The 16,030-nt window shown below is 42.7% G+C and overlaps 1 long non-coding RNA gene across 1 annotated transcript; it reads right to left on the reverse strand.

Annotated features, from left to right (window-relative positions):
• Positions 1–4,477: 4,477 nt before the first annotated feature.
• On the reverse strand, positions 4,478–15,577 carry LOC132529711 (uncharacterized). The gene is made up of 2 exons (XR_009543550.1): positions 15,370–15,577; positions 4,478–4,983 (listed from the first exon to the last, which is right to left on the reverse strand). It is a non-coding gene; the product is annotated as an uncharacterized LOC132529711 (long non-coding RNA).
• Between the last annotated feature and the right edge of the window lie 453 nt (positions 15,578–16,030).

Here is a 16,030-nt window from a genome sequence, read left to right on the forward strand (position 1 = left end):
CTTGAGCTCCAGACCCACACAGCCTCCACCTCCCTGACATGGCTCCCGGAAATGCATGACGGACTTGTCAAACTTAAAGAAGTCAAAACAGAACGCCTTCCCAAACCTGCAGCTCCCACAGACGGTAATGGCGTTTCCATTTATCCAGCAGCCCAGCCCTAAGACTGGGAAGCAACTTCCACTCTCTCTGTCTTTCACTCCCCACAACTCATCCCATTGGCTGTGCCTTCAAGATGTATCCTGGGGGCTTCCCTGGTGGCGCAGTGGTTAAGAATCCGCCTGCCAATGCAGGGAACACGGGTTTGAGCCCTGGTCCGGGAAGATCCCACATGCCGTGGAGCAACTAAGCCCGTGCACCGCAACTACTGAGCCTATGCTCTAGAGCCCGCGAGCCACAACTACTGAAGCCTGCAAGCCTAGAGCCCGTGCTCCACAACAAAAGAAGCCACCGCAATGAGAAGCCCGCGCACCACAACGAAGAGTAGCCCCCGCTTGCCGCAACTAGAGAAAGCCCGCATGCTGCAACAAAGACCCAACACAGCCAAAAATAAAATAAATAAATTTATAAACAAAAAAATATGTATCCTGACCTCAGCTTCCTCTCATCCCTCTCATCCCTTCCACCTCTATCCCTTGATCTTCCATGCCGCCATGAGTTCTTGCCCAGACCGCTACAGAATCCTTCCACCTAGTCCCCGCCTCCACTCCTGCCCTCCAGAAGCCAGAGTGAGCCTTTCAAACATTAGAAACCTTAAACCTTCCAGGGTTTCTCATCACGCTTCGAATATGGTCCAAGAGGACAGACGTTTCATCTGTCTTGTACAGTTTATAACCACATTACCTACAACAGTACCTGGCACATTTTTTAACTTAGTACACATATTTGTTGAATGACTGAATGAATAGATACATGAATTAATGAATTGGAGTCCTTTACAAGCTCAATTTTTCTCTTTCACAAATGTGGCTAATATGGGCCAATGGGAACTCAGTGAGGCTAAAAAGAGCTGGTGAGTCTTTTGCATCCTGTATGGAAATAGCCTCTCAATGTTTTCTAACCTGTTGCAAATTATTCAAAATTCAGAATAAACCAGATCATTTGACTACCTCTTTTAATACCCATTTATGCCTTCAGTTCAGCTTTATCATGGTTTTAAACATCTTTCTAGAATGTCAGGATTTTACCTTTCACTGTGAGCCAGTAATCATGAGACTGTTAAATTACACACTCTGGAATTGAATTTAATAGCATGTAGTAACAAGGGAGGCAGGGGTGCTGTAGTGGAAGGAGCATGGCCTTTGCGGCCAGTCCTACTTGTGAACCCTGGTTGTGAACCGCAGCTGCAACACTTGTTAACAGAATGCTCAAGTGCATAGCTGCTGAAGCTTTGGACTGAGTGTGAAGCCCACTTCTGCCCCGTACTAGCTGTGTGACCTTGGGCAGGTCACTTGGCCTCTCTGATCCTCAGCTTCCTTACATTTAAACTGGTGAGAATAATATAATCTACCCCATAGAGTTGTCATGAGAATCACGTGAGATAGTATACACAAATGAGCAAAAATTTGATCTCTAGCAACGTGGTAAATGCTCAATAAATATTGGCTGTTATAAATAATCTTGGGCATAAGCATTTGTGCGCGTTAAATAAAATTACATGTAAAGTCTATACCGTGTATGTAATAAATGTTAGTTCTCTTTTTTCAATCCCAACTCTTACCCTCCCCTGCTATCCACAAGGAGAGAGAAAACCAAGCATATCCATTGCATAGATATCCAATGTTAGAAAAGGGAAATTTGACACCATCAGACACTAGTTAGGGAAAAAATTGTAAAGGGGGAGTTATAAGACAAGATAAAAAATAAAAAAACAAACAAGCAAGAAAACCCACAGGAAGCCTAGAGACTATTTATTTTTTTATTATTTTTATTTATTTATTTATTTGCAGTACGCGGGCCCCTCACTGTTGCGGCCTCTCCCGTTGTGGAGCACAGGCTCCGGACGCGCAGGCTCAGCGGCCACGGCTCACGGGCCCAGCCGCTCCGCGGCATGTGGGATCTTCCTGGACCGGGGCACGAACCCGTGTCCCCTGCATCGGCAGACGTACTCTCAACCACTGCGCCACCAGGGAAGTCCCTAGAGACTATTTAAAAGGCCATTTATTAGAAACCCAGGAACAAGAGTGAGCCAAAAACCAAAAACACCAGGCACTCAAAACCAGCAAAGTCAAAGAGAGTGCCACAGTGAAAAGAGTGCTTTTCAAAAACTGGAACGAGAGCCCAAGTACCCCGAATGGGAAGCCCACAAAAACACAGCAGCTGAACAACATTCAACAGCAAATGTTTAGTAAGTACCTACCATATAAACTGGGAACTGGGCCCAAAAGACTTTAATGGGCACTTTGCAAAGAACTCCTGGGTCAAGAAGAACTCCTTTGACTACAGTACAAGGAGGAAGTGATCATCACGTGATCTGCTCACCTGTGTTTGAAAAAGAGAGGAAGCAGCAGGGGAAACAGAGCTGAGTAGTAAAAACTGAGGGCTGCCTGGGCAGGATAGGGGGCTGGGGTGCAGGAAGGGACATGTATTACGTTCACCATCAACACAGTTTCTCTTCTCTTTGTGTCATAATATTTATAAACACATAATATTTATAAACATAATATTTATGTAAATAAATTTACTTATTTACATAAATAGAATGGCTACAACTTTATTTTTTTTTAACAACTCAAACAAACATCACAGTAATGGCTGAGGAGACATGCCAGAATTATACTAAGAGGTACATAGCGCAAGGTTTTCAGGCTACTGAAACTCAGCTGTTGCAAACTTAGCAAATATATCTTTGTTAAGAGGTCAGGTCGCTCATGTCACATTTTGTTTTGAAGGAGCCTCTATCAGGCTCAACAACCCCAGGAAATATTCATTAAGTGGCTTTTTCCGCGATAAAAGGTCACTGCCAATGTTGTCCTTTATTTTACCAATGGGGCTGTGATTTTGGATGCCAGGTAAACAGAGAGTCTTAAATGATTCACTGTCCTCACAATCAACTGTCTTTATCCAACTCTCAAACTTCATTTTTATTTGTGATCAAGTCACGTGCAATTTAAAATATTTATTTTCACCTTTGTGTTGAATGAGCATACGCAGTCAGTCATGAAAAAGAATATCTGCTGCAAAAAGGCAACTTTGTGAGTCACTTTTCATCATCAAGGTCAACAATAAAATCCTTTGCCCGTTCACGCTTTTACCTTTGCCTCAAGGTCTCATTTTCTCCAAAAAGACAAACAACCATTTAATTCTTTGCCTGAAAATTTTAATGAGCGCCTTCTCCCAGCTGAAATAGCATATAGATATGTGTTAGCACAAGCTTTCAGCTTCCTCTGGAAAGGTCAGTATTCAAACCACTGATCTTTACACAGTTTACATCCTATTTTTTTACCAGTGAGTAAACTGAGAACGCTGATGCCACTGAAAAGATCAAGACTCAGACTCCGTGATGGTTAGTTTTCAGTGTCAACTTGACTGGGGTAAGGGATGCCTGGATGGCTGGTAAAACATTATTTCTGGGTGTATCTGTGAGGGTGTTTCCAGGAGAGATTAGCATTGGACTGAATCCAGTATTTATCAGCAGACTGAATAAGGAAGAGTTTCCTCACCCATGCAGGTGGGTGTTATCCAATCTGTTGAGGGTCTGAATAGAACAAAAAGGCAGAGGAAAGGCGACTTTGCTCTCTGCCTAGACCAGGACATCCATCTTCTCCTGCCCTTGGACATCAGCGCTCCTGATTCTGAGGCCTTTGGACTCAAATGGGGACTTACATCAGCTCCATTGGTTCTCAGAGCTTTAGGTTCAGACTAGACTTATACACCACTGGCTTTGCTAAGACTTCAGCTTGCAGGCAGCAGATGGTGGGATTTAGCCTACGTAATTGCCTGAGCCAATTCCTAATAATAACTCTCTTTCTACGTATCTGTATATTTACTATGGGTCCTGTTTCTCCGGAGAACCCTGATACAGACCCTTTGAGGAAAGGTGATCTAAACAATTGTGGTGTCACGGCTGGTGCATGGCTGTGGCTTCAGTGTGCACTGCTTTTCCTGAGTGTTGCTCTCATGTGGACATGAGTATACGTATATGCTAGCTGAATGCATGCTCACTACCTCTTAGGTACAATCTTATAAAAAAGAAGATGGTACTTCCAAAACCATAACAAGTAAGCTGTGGGCAATTTTTAAAGTGTAGGAGGTATTTAGATGCTTATGTTAAACCTGGGCTTTATAATTGTGGAGATGCAAATGAGCACAAACTTTCATATGATAAAACTCCTGTGTGATAAAACTGATCAATAAAGAACCGTTGTTGCAGTGTCATTGAAAATTCAATTATGCAATTTTGAATGAGTCTCAGGAATTCTTGTGGCTAACAAGAAACCTGTCTGGGCTAGAAATAAGACGATGGAGACAAATAAAATTGCTTGAAGCTTCTTTCAATATTTCAGAATCATTTAATAGGAGAAAACTCGGTAGAGATCTGGGTTGTGGATCTGGGTTTAGGCTCAAGAAGAGATGGCCAAGCTGAAATGATGCATTTTTGCACGTTCAAAAGATGTCCCTGAACTCTGACTGAAAGACTAAAGTCAACCCCATTTTTACTTCTGATTGGACTAAAGCCATGAATGAATTTGACATTTTATTGTGCCTGTTTTGCTCCATTTTAAATGATGTGTGGGTGAAAATCTGTTGATTTGCAAACTCCTTTCGGTCAAGTTAAAGAAATTTTTAATGAGCTCCACGAACCACTTGCGTGGATGTGGTACTGCTGTCTTTGCTAGTCTATGCTAGTCATTCACTGTGGAGCCTCAGACTGCATCAAATCTGCTGCAATTATCATTTACTTCAGTGTGTTCTGAATGTCCTTCATTGTCACATGGACATCAAAGCTTGCATGCTCTTAAATGGTTTTTAGCCATCTATCTGTGCTCCCAGTTGAAAATATGAAAATTAAATTTAAAAATTATTCCACTTAAAAATAGAATGACATTAAGATCCCTCTCCCTCCCTGTCCCTCTGGCCCTCTCCCTCTCCCTCTCTCTCCCTCTCTCTCTCCCTCTCCCTCTCTCTTACCCTCTCCCACTCTCTCTCTCTCTGTCTCTGTCTCTGTCTCTGTCTCTCTCTCTCTCTCTCTCACACACACACACACACACACACACACACACACACACACACACGGAATTTTCCATACTTTTGTCTGGAAACACACAAGGTGTGTTTCCTTGTAGGTTGATTTTGGAGGGAACTCAATCCGTCTTTGGCAGGCGGAACATCTAACCTGAACTGGATTAGGAAACCACATCATGTCCCATAACCACATTTTCCTTCCATGTCCAGTTTGACCCTCTGCTGCCCCTCTGCTTCCACACACATCTAGAGTCAGCAAAGGCAAACCTCCAATAGGCTCCTGTTGAAGTCCAAGTGGTCTGAGTTTGCAGGACACAAGAGAATGGAGTCAGGACTTCTTTATTATGTAGGAAGGAACAAAGATCTCTAGGAGGGTTGGAAATTGCCAGACAGGAAAGACTGGGGAATGGCTGTGTGTGTGTGTGTGTGTGTGTGTGTGTGTGTGTGTGTGTAAAGCCAAAGGAAGGACCTGAAATAGGGAGATAGAGGGCATTGAAGTTGGGAGGAGTTAAGCACACTGGAAGCCGAAGAGACAAGACCATCAGATAGAGCAAGGAAATGAGTTAACTGAAAAGAATGACAACCTCTAGACCTCTGAGTCTGTAGTTCTTCGGGATGTTTATTTGAGCCCTTCAGAGAGGGAAGGTTTAATGCTCGTTGCAGGACCCAGCAGCAAGGGCAGGTAAGAATCATGGGAATTGGAGGCGGATGACATAGGAGCCAATATTCAGCTCACAAATCACTTGGTTTATTGTACACAATTGGCACATAACATAGGTTAGTTAAAGTAGGGAAAAGAGGGGAATGAACCACCTCAAGGAGAGTCTGGAAGGAGGCATCTCAGCGTGAGCAGCAGTTTCCAGTCTGGAAATTGGTCTTGTGTCAAGCATGAGTCAGGACAAGCTCCGACAGGGCAGCAGTGTGGAGTCAGGTCCCCCAGCAAAGAGCCTTCAAGCCACTCAGCTTAGTGGTTTCTTTTTAAGAAGTAACGATTACCCTAGGGAAGGGATCTTGACTATCAGTCACTCTTTCTGTTCCAGGGACGTACATTGCCCATCATACTTCTTATCTAAAGTAACACTCTTAGTTTACACCCTAAGACACTCGCAGTCCTACAGCAGACATTTCAAAATAACAATTATGAAAATTCCCATTGGCCACTGGGACTCCATTTAGAACTACTTAACATATCTTAACATAGCTTAAATCGTGGAAGTTTCACATAAGATGAGTAGGAACCATAACACAAATAAATCACATCATAACGTTTCATCATCCAAGTCAAACACGTGTTCTAGCCAGAAGGAAGGGTGAGCTGGCCCTCAGCAGGTGCACTGCAGTCATCCCCTGTGGTCCCTCGAGCATCTCAAGGTCCCCAAATAACTCCCCAGCCTGGGTCCCCAAGGCTCCTTCCCCTGCCCTCCCAGTGCAATTTCCCGCTGGGACCCTGCCTCACCGGTTACAAGTAGTTTTGCCTCTATAGGAAGAGACGCCTGTGGAAAAGAGGGGGTACAAATCCCTGAAACCCTCCTCATCCCTAATTACAGCCCCTGTTACAACAATCCCTGCTTAGTTTGAAATGCATTTCTCTTTCCAAGGAGCATGGCCTCTTCGTGACAATGGCCAACATGAGATGCTGCTGTTTTCCAAGCACTTTAACGGATCTCTTTTTGGCCTTCACAACAGTCACGTGAGCAAGTGTTAGGTGGAGTTGTGTGCTACAGGTGAGGAGGGTCAGGTTCTGACTTGGATTCCAAATCCAGTGTGCATCTCACTACACTGTATCTTTGAGAAACATCTACTTCTGGGCCTTCTGTGGCATAAACCAGATTGTTGGACCTATCCCTGACAATATTTCTCCTTTTTCCTCTCCCCCTCCTCTGTGCCCCAAAAAACGTTCTCTGAAATGTTTTTAACAGAAAAGATACTTCAGTGGGTTTCAGGAAGCCCAGGTACAACACAGATGAAAAATTCACTGAGCTTTTGCCAAACAAACCTCTTGCAGCCTAATCACATTTGACCCCTTCCCCAACCTTTTGCATATTATTATTATTAATATTATTTTTTGGCTGTGTTGGGTCTTCACTGCTGTGCACTGGCTTTCTCTAGTTGCAGTGAGCGGGGGCTACTCTTCACTGCGGTGCGTGGGCTTCTCATTGTAGTGGCTTGTCTTGTTGCAGAGCACGGGCTCTAGGCGCACGGGCTCAGTAGTTGTGGCGAACGGGCTTAGTTATTCCACGACATGTGGGATCTTCCCGGACCAGGGCTCGAACCCGTGTCCCCTGCATTGGCAGGCGGATTCTTAACCACTGCGCCACCAGGGAAATCCCCAATATTTTGCGTATTGAAAAGAACTGGTTTGTGCTGTTTACCAGCTGAATCACAACAGAGCTCTTTGTTGTAATTTTTTACCGTTGCTTCCAGAATTAGACATCACCCTATGAAGAGACTGCAAATGGGCACAAATGGATTTGTTTTGCTTCTATTTCATTGTTAATTTTCTTTTGTTCACTGAAAATACCCTGAATGAAACCATAATCAGGGCATGCCCTTGAGAACTGTGTTTCTGGTGCTGGGCTTCCTGAGTTCTTCCCTCCCTAACTGAAACAGTCATTTTAGTTTATTAAACATATATGGTAAGCATCACATCTTTTTCAATTCCATCCCAGTTTTAAGTTTAAGGGAAATTTTAGTATTTGGATAAATACAGGGAAAAATAGTATGGGCAAGGGTGAGGAGGGAAAAAAAGGGAGGCGAGAAAAATACAGACTAGTACTCTATGTTTCTCTGGGGGTCATTTTATAATGGAAGATGGGCTAACACCAGCCGAGAAATCTAACACAGAAGGTTAGAGCTGGAAGGGTCTCTAAATATCATTTACTCCATCTATTCCAGCCTCATTTTTCTAGATAAGGAAGGTAAGGCTCAGAGAGGTTAAGGGGGTTTGCCCCAGGTCACACAATAAGTTATGGAGTAACCAGGGATGATATGACCACATCACAGCCCTGGGAAGCCTCAAAGGCAATATCTTCCCCACTGGATACCAGCTTTCTCAGGAGTTACTCCCGGGAAGTCAGTCTTCCAAGAACCAAAGGCCAAGCTCAGTTTATTTCAGAGCCAAGGCACAAGAACGTGGACCAGGATAATCCTATTTCAAATAAGCCGCTTTTTTGGTTTTGTGCCAGTAAGAATTTTCAAGCAGTCGCACTCCTGAGTCACTGTGACTACCTGAGAGTTTTGCCCTTTGGTTGTTGTCTCCTTTCTGGATTATGAGCCAGAGCTCAACGACTGCAAATATTTACTATCTCCATCTCTCCACTTCCCAGTCCCTCCCTCCATATTCCCTCCACATATAAACACACAGTCTGGCCTAAATTAACCAGATAATCTATATGAGATACATCTGTTTCCTCTGCTTAACTTATAATTGCAGCTGTGCAATTCGTCTAAGGGTATGCCTAAATTAAACTAAAAGTAACCATTGTGAACATTAGAAATCTAACTTCCTGCTATGGCAGCCCTCAACCCCACAATGCTTCTTGCCCTGGGACTTTGCTCAATATCATAGAAATGTAAAATAAATGTAAATCTATTACGGACCTCAAAAAAGGGGAGTTTGTCGGTAAAGCGTCAAAGAAGCTTGTTATAGCAGGATGTTAAAAGGGCGCTCAGTCTGAGTTTTGGCTGAGCCCCAATACTAGCTAGCAAGTAGTCACTCTAAAGGACTTGCTCAGGAGTTTGTTAAAAACCAGTTTTGTACTTACGCAATGCAGCTAAGTAGTGCTTAAAGGAAATCCATGGCTATAAACACCTACATAAAAAAGAACAGGGCTTCCCTGGTGGCGCAGTGGTTGAGAGTCCGCCTGCCGATGCAGGGGACACGGGTTCATGCCCCGGTCTGGGAAAGATCTCACATGCCGCGGAGCGCCTGGGCCCGTGAGCCATGGCCGCTGAGCCTGCACGTCCGGAGCCTGTGCTCCGCAACGGAAGAGGCCACAACAGTGAGAGGCCTGCGTACCGCAAAAAAAAAAAAAAAAAAAAAAAAAGAAGAAGAAATAAATATACATGAATCCTACTGATACAAATAAGTTACTGAATAAACCAATAAATCACAGATATCCTATGTAGAAAAATTGCAAATAAATTATGTAGCTACTCCACTCTAAAAGAGGGGGAGCATGACTCCCTGTTCCTTAAGTGTGGGCTGCGTATAATGACTGCATTCCAAAGAGTACAGCATGGGGAGGAGATAAACGAGTCATTTTAGGGCTTCCCTGGTGGCGCAGTGGTTGAGAGTCTGCCTGCCGATGCAGGGGACACGGGTTCGTTCCCTGGTCCGGGAGGATCCCACATGCCGCGGGGCGGCTGGGCCCGTGAGCCGTGGCCACTGAGCATGTGCGTCCGGAACCTGTGCTCCGCAACAGGAGAAACCACAGCGGTGAGAGGCCCATGTACCAAAAAAGAGTCATTTTACAGTAGAGAAATCTGCCAAACACTGCTTCAGCCAGGTAATCAAGTTCAACATCAACAGTTATAAATCAAGTTGGTAGTATATACCCTTAATATGCTGTGATAAAAATGACACTTTACCTCTTTTATTTTCCTCCTAAAAATTCATAGCCCCAGTGTAATCATGACCAATACCTAAGACAAGTTCCAATCAAGGGACATCCTACAATATACCTGATCAGTACTCCTCAAACTGTCAAGATCATCCAAAACAAGGAAAGTCTAAGAAACTGTCATAGCCAAGAGGAGCCTAAGGAGAATTGACAAGTATAATGTGGTATATACTAGATGGGATCCTAGAACGTGAAAAGGACATTAGGTCAAGAGAATGAGAAGACAAACTACAGAGTGGGAGAAAATATTTGCGAAAGACACATCTGATAAGGGACAATTATCCAAAACATACCAAAAACTCTTTGTTGGGTCTTCACTGCTTTCTCTAGTTGCGGCGAGTGGGGGCAACTTAAAAAGTGGGCCTTAAAAAGTGGGCCAAAGGCCATACTCAATAGACATCTCACCAAAGAAGATATACAGATGGCAAATAAGCATATAAAAAATGCTCCACGTCCTATGTCTTCGGGAAATGTAAATTAAATCACCAATGAGATACCACTACACATCTATTAGAATGGCCAAAATCCAGAACGTTGACAACACCAAATGTTGATGAAATATTGGTAAAATGATACAGCCACTTCAAAAGACAGTTGGCCATTTCTTACAAAACATACACTTACCATATGATCCAGCAATTGCATTCTTGGTATTTACCTAAAGGAGTTAAAAACTTACATCCATATAAATTAAGAGTTTGGGATTAACATATATACACTACTATATAAAAAATAGATAACCAACAAGGACCTACTATATAGCACAGGGAACTATACTCAATATTCTGTAATAACCTAAATAGGAAAAGAATTTGAAAAAGAATGGATCTATGTATATGTATAACTGAATCACTTTGCTATATACCTGAAACTAACACAACATTGTAAATCAACTATACATCAAAAAAAACTGAAAATATTAAAACATGTCTGCACAAAAAACTTACAGATGTTTATAGCAATTTTATTCGTAATTGTCAAAACTTGGAAGAAACCAAGATATCCTTCATGTGGGTGGATAAATAAATTCTCGTACATCCAGACAATGGAATATTATTCAGCACTAAAATAAATGCACTATCAAGCTATGAAAAGTCATGGAGGAAACTTAAGTACATATTACTAAGTGAAAAAAGCCAATCTGAAAGGTTGCATACTATATAATTCCAACTATATGACATTCTGGAAAAGGCAAAACTATGAGACAAAAAATCAGTGGTTTCCAAGGGCTGAGAGTTGGAGGGAAGGGTGAATATGCAGGACACAGAGGATTTTTAGGGCAGTGAATTATTCTGTAAAATACTGTAATGATGGGTACATGGCATTATACATTTGTCAAACCCATAGAATGGACACCACCAAGAATGAACACTAATGTGACCTATGGGCTTTGGATGATTATGATGTGTTAATGTAGGCTCATTAATTGCAATAAAGGCACAACTCCGATAGGGGTTGTTGATAATGCGGGAGGTTATACATGTGTGAGGGCAGGGGTTATATGGGAAACTTCTGTACCTTCCTCTCAATTTTGCTGTGAACCTAAAATTACTCTAAAAAGATAGTCTTTTCATAAATTTTTATTTTGTCTTAAATTAAAATTTTAAAAGGACATTAGGTTAAAATTAAGAAAATCTAAATAAACTAAGGACCTTAGTTACTAATAATGGTGGGTTCAAGGTACTTGTTTTTCAGGAAAGGTTGTGGGCGCCTGACAGCCGCTCAGGTGGGGCTTAGACCCTGCCAAGAGCTGCAGATAAGGGTGGAAGTGTCCTGTGGGATGTCTAAAGGTGGAGGGAAGAATCATGAGTGTGTAGAGACAGGCTATATGCACCTGCAGTATGGGAGCCATGCAGGTGACAGTCACGTTGAAACAACTGCCTAGCCCACCTTCAAACACAGCGTCAGCCCTGGCTGGGATTAGGGCAACGGGAGCAGGACACTTAGGGTGGGCACAAAATTTAAGGGGACACCAAAAAACTCAGTAATCAAGATAAATAATATTTTGATACAGTATTTTTTAAAATCAAAGTTAATGGTAAAACATTCATGATGAACAAAGTATTAATATTTTAAATAAAGGCAGGATTAGTAACAGTGCCGCAGCAAGCCATACTGGAGCCTGAAGTGAAAGGAAAGACGTGTGCCCTCTACATACTTTTTTTTTTTTTTTTGCGGTACACGGGCCTCTCACTGCTGTGGCCTCTCCCGTTGCGGAGCACAGGCTCCGGACACACAGGCTCAGCGGCCCTGGCTCACGGGCCCAGCCGCTCCGCGGCATGTGGGATCTTCCTGGACCGGGGCGTGAACCCGTGTCCCCTGCATCGGCAGGCGGACTCTCAACCACTGCACCACCAGGGAAGCCCCTACATATATTTTTTAATGTATCTTTTTAATGGTTAATTTTTTCCCAGAACATTAACATAGTTGAAAAAATACTGAGAAATTGAAAAATATTTTGAAACCACATTACTTTAAATTTAAATATTTTATCTATAACCCTAACAGATTTGCTATTATTTTAATTTCCTGGCTTTAATGGACACAAACTCATCAATAACATTTTCAGAATCAACTTTTTTACTTATCTCATTTTCATTTGAGAGAATTGCTGTGTTTGACAATTTCTCTTGTGTAAGTGAGCACTGGAAATACTTTTTTTTTTTTTTTTTTTTGCGGTACGTGGGCCTCTCACTGTTGTGGCCTCTCCCGTTGCGGAGCACAGGCTCCGGACGCGCAGGCTCAGCGGACGTGGCTCACCGGCCCAGCCGCTCCGCGGCATGTGGGATCTTCCTGGCAGGTGGACTCTCAACCACTGCGCCACCAGGGAAGCCCCTGGAAATATTTTTTAAATTAATTTCAGCTTATCCTATCTTTAAAAAACATTGACATTTTGTTCATTAGGGATTCTTGCATTAGTTTTTTTTAAATGTGGGATTAAAATACTATTTATCTTGATTGCTAATTTGGGGAGCCCCTTAAATTTTATGTCCTAATCCCAGCCCTGGTGACAGCCATGTCTGTACCTGTCCGGTAAGACCTCTCCTGACATCCTACTTCTCCTCCCTCTCCCCTGCTTCCTGGAAGGATTAGAAAGTCTGTGGTCAGCACACCGAGAAAGGAGGATGGGAGCGCTGGTGTAAGTGCTAGATTGGGAAATCTTGAAGAATCCAATCAGGCCTCCTTTTCCTGGGGCAGCCTGACTTAAAGGAGAAAAGAACTTGTAACTCTAAATGTACTTGAATTTTAACTATTTCGTGCAACCAGATATCCTAATTACTGAAATGAGACTGATTTTGTGACTTCAGGTGACCAGAAGATTTTTCCTTATCTGACGGTTACCAAGACAGTCTGGGCTTACCCTAGACCTCACCGGGGAGTCGGGATAAGGAGCTGCACAGAGCAGATCTGAACCAGGACCTAGGGGTGGAGGCATCAGTAAGGTTGTTTGAGGCTGCACCTTAGAGGTCAATCATTTTTGTTCATTGCATTGGTTATGGAAGGTTATCACTCCCGAAGGAAGTCTCATATACGAAAGAGAGGAGGACGTGATCAGAGCGACTCCCTAGGACTTTTATGTTTTCATGCTTCTCCAGACCCTGAATTTAAGTAGGTCAGTTTCGTTGTCAGAAAGACGTGCCTGTTTTCCAGCACTCTTTGCGCCACTGCAAGAAAACCTTTACTCTTCTTTCCCCTTTGAAATGAGTGATCTGTAATGTTACTTCTGCCCATATGAAAGTCTGAAATATTCATTTCTTCTCCCAACCTTTTAATCAAAAGCTAAGAGTAGGGCCTATTCTAAACTGACTGTATCTTTTTAATAGAATGAATTTTAAAATCAAGAAATCCCTTCAACTACCCTCTTTACCTCTCTCCCCAGTTACAGTGTTTCCTTTTCAATCTTATTCAACATACTCTTGATTTTAATATCTTCCCCTTTCAACTGTACTACACAATAATTTCCTAAGGGAGGGCTGAGTCTTCTTATTACATATCTCTATCAGCTTTTAAGTCTCTCATGGCCATGAACACTTATAGTGCAATAACCCAATTTCAAGGGAGATTGGAAAGGGAAAAAGTACCAGTGCAGACAATTATGTTTGTTTGAAGTGGAGTTAGTGGGACTGGCTTGAAAGTTTTGTGAGAAAGGAGGGCCTTAGGGAAGAAGCTAAAGAGAGAACTGCTGAAGTTTGTAAAGCTCACCCACCTCCCCTGCCATGAGCATTTCAGTGGGTTACGGCATGCTGACACTCATTGTCAGGGAGCCAAACATAAGGATCTATTCCCAAGCACAGTTGACCCGGGGTTGCATATTCATAAGCCAGCAGGAACCCCAGAGGCCAAGTCAATGAATGGTGCTGTCTGGGTCTAAGAAAACTCTGCATGTTAAAAACTTAGGAACAGCCTTTATTTCTGCATAGAAATATGCCCTCTTTTATTTCTTGAAAACTGCCACTCCCTTGGTTTTTTGTTTTTCCATTTTTTGCTAGAATTATGATGCTGCTTCTTAATGCTACTATAAGAAAAATAACAAGGTGAGTGTGAGGATAAACAGCAACGGACACTCAAGTTCAGGTAGACATAGGGGATGATGGGGATTGTGGTTTGAAGAGTACAAGCCCCATCTAGTGGGGAAACCATTGTCACCATGTCATACTGGTTGTGTAGCCAGGCATTCCTTAAAGAAATCTAGATATTTACGTGCTACCTTCCTACTCCTAAATGTTGGTTGCTGTTTTCTTAACACTACATGGGCCGATACTAATGGGCTGAACTAATCCCATCTACAGGCTGGATTTTACCAGAGTAGGACAGTTTTACAACATCTACAGTACATACTCAGAAGTTTTGTCAAGCCCAGCTAAACATTTTTGTAAACAAACAAAAACTAAAGGAACTTCTGTTTCTTTTCAATTTGAAAGATATATACATATACATGAGCACACGTATATACACATATCATATATACAGTAAATAAATTCTGGTTAACCCAGTATCACGCTGAAGAATCACTAAGCATCATTTACTCATCCATCTCTGGCTGCCCTGTACCCGGGTATATGCTCATGAGAAAAGCAGCTCAGTTGCAGATCAACACCTGTAATTCAAGGTGAGTTTTGATTTGAAACCATTGCTTGTTTTTTCCGTTTACAACGTCTTAATACATAGAGTACATTACTTCTGACCAGAGGCCATTTGGGCTTCCAGTAATATCTGAGATTCTGCTTCTCTTAAGTGTGATTCCCAGGACCCTCCAAAGTAAAATTTGGGCATATCACATAACTTTTTTTTAAACCACCCAAGCACACCCACTAAATTTTATATTCACATGAAGTATTAAAAGACACTCCAAATCAGGAGTTTCCTGGCAGTCCATTGGTTAGGACTCTGAACTTCCACTGCAGGGGTCATAGGTTTGATTCCTGGTCGGGGAGTTAAGATCCTGCATGCTGCGTGGTACGTCCTAATTAAATAAATACATAAACAAAACCAGTCCTTAAAAAAAAAAAAAAAGACCGAGACTGGAGGGCATCTTTTTCCTGTATTAAAAAAAAAGAAAGACACCCCAAAACTCATTATCTTAAAAAGCTTTATATTGGACTTCCCTGGCAGTCCAGTGGTTAAGACTCCGCTCTTCCAATGCAGGGGGCGCAGGTTCGATTCCTGGTTGGGGAATTAAGATCCCACATGCTGCACGGTGCAGCCAATAAGTAAATCTATTTAAAAAAAAAAAAAAAAAAAAAAGCTTTGTATTGAAGTCTTTTCCACAGAAGAATACTGCCATCGTAAGGCTGGCTGTATCCAGCCGGGGGACTAGCTCCCTGGGGAGAACTGCGCTCTGCCTCAGAGGTCTGTAAGGCAATCAGTATTTGGGGGATGTTTTTCCTGGATGAGAGGGAGGAGAAGGCGGCAGCCACTCCCAGATCCTGCCCAGAGGCTGACCTCCATGTTACAGGAGAAGGCCATGTGATGGAAAGACCTCTGGGGTATCACTGGATTAAGTGACCACAGAACCGGACAAAGCTCTGAGATATCCATACAGAATCCAAACAGATGTCATTAAGTATCTATAAGAGTTATGGCCTGGGCAAGGGGAAACAGGAACAAAGGGAAAAGCTTCAGAACACAATAATGCAGTAAACAGATTAGCAGAATCCAATCCAGTTGCAAAGCAGGCTTGCAGAGTGGAAAGGAAATGAAGATACAAATGAAAAGAGAGAGGTAT

The sequence above is a fragment of the Lagenorhynchus albirostris genome, chromosome 1 (genome assembly GCF_949774975.1).
Source record: "Lagenorhynchus albirostris chromosome 1, mLagAlb1.1, whole genome shotgun sequence".
Taxonomy (NCBI): domain Eukaryota; kingdom Metazoa; phylum Chordata; class Mammalia; order Artiodactyla; family Delphinidae; genus Lagenorhynchus; species Lagenorhynchus albirostris.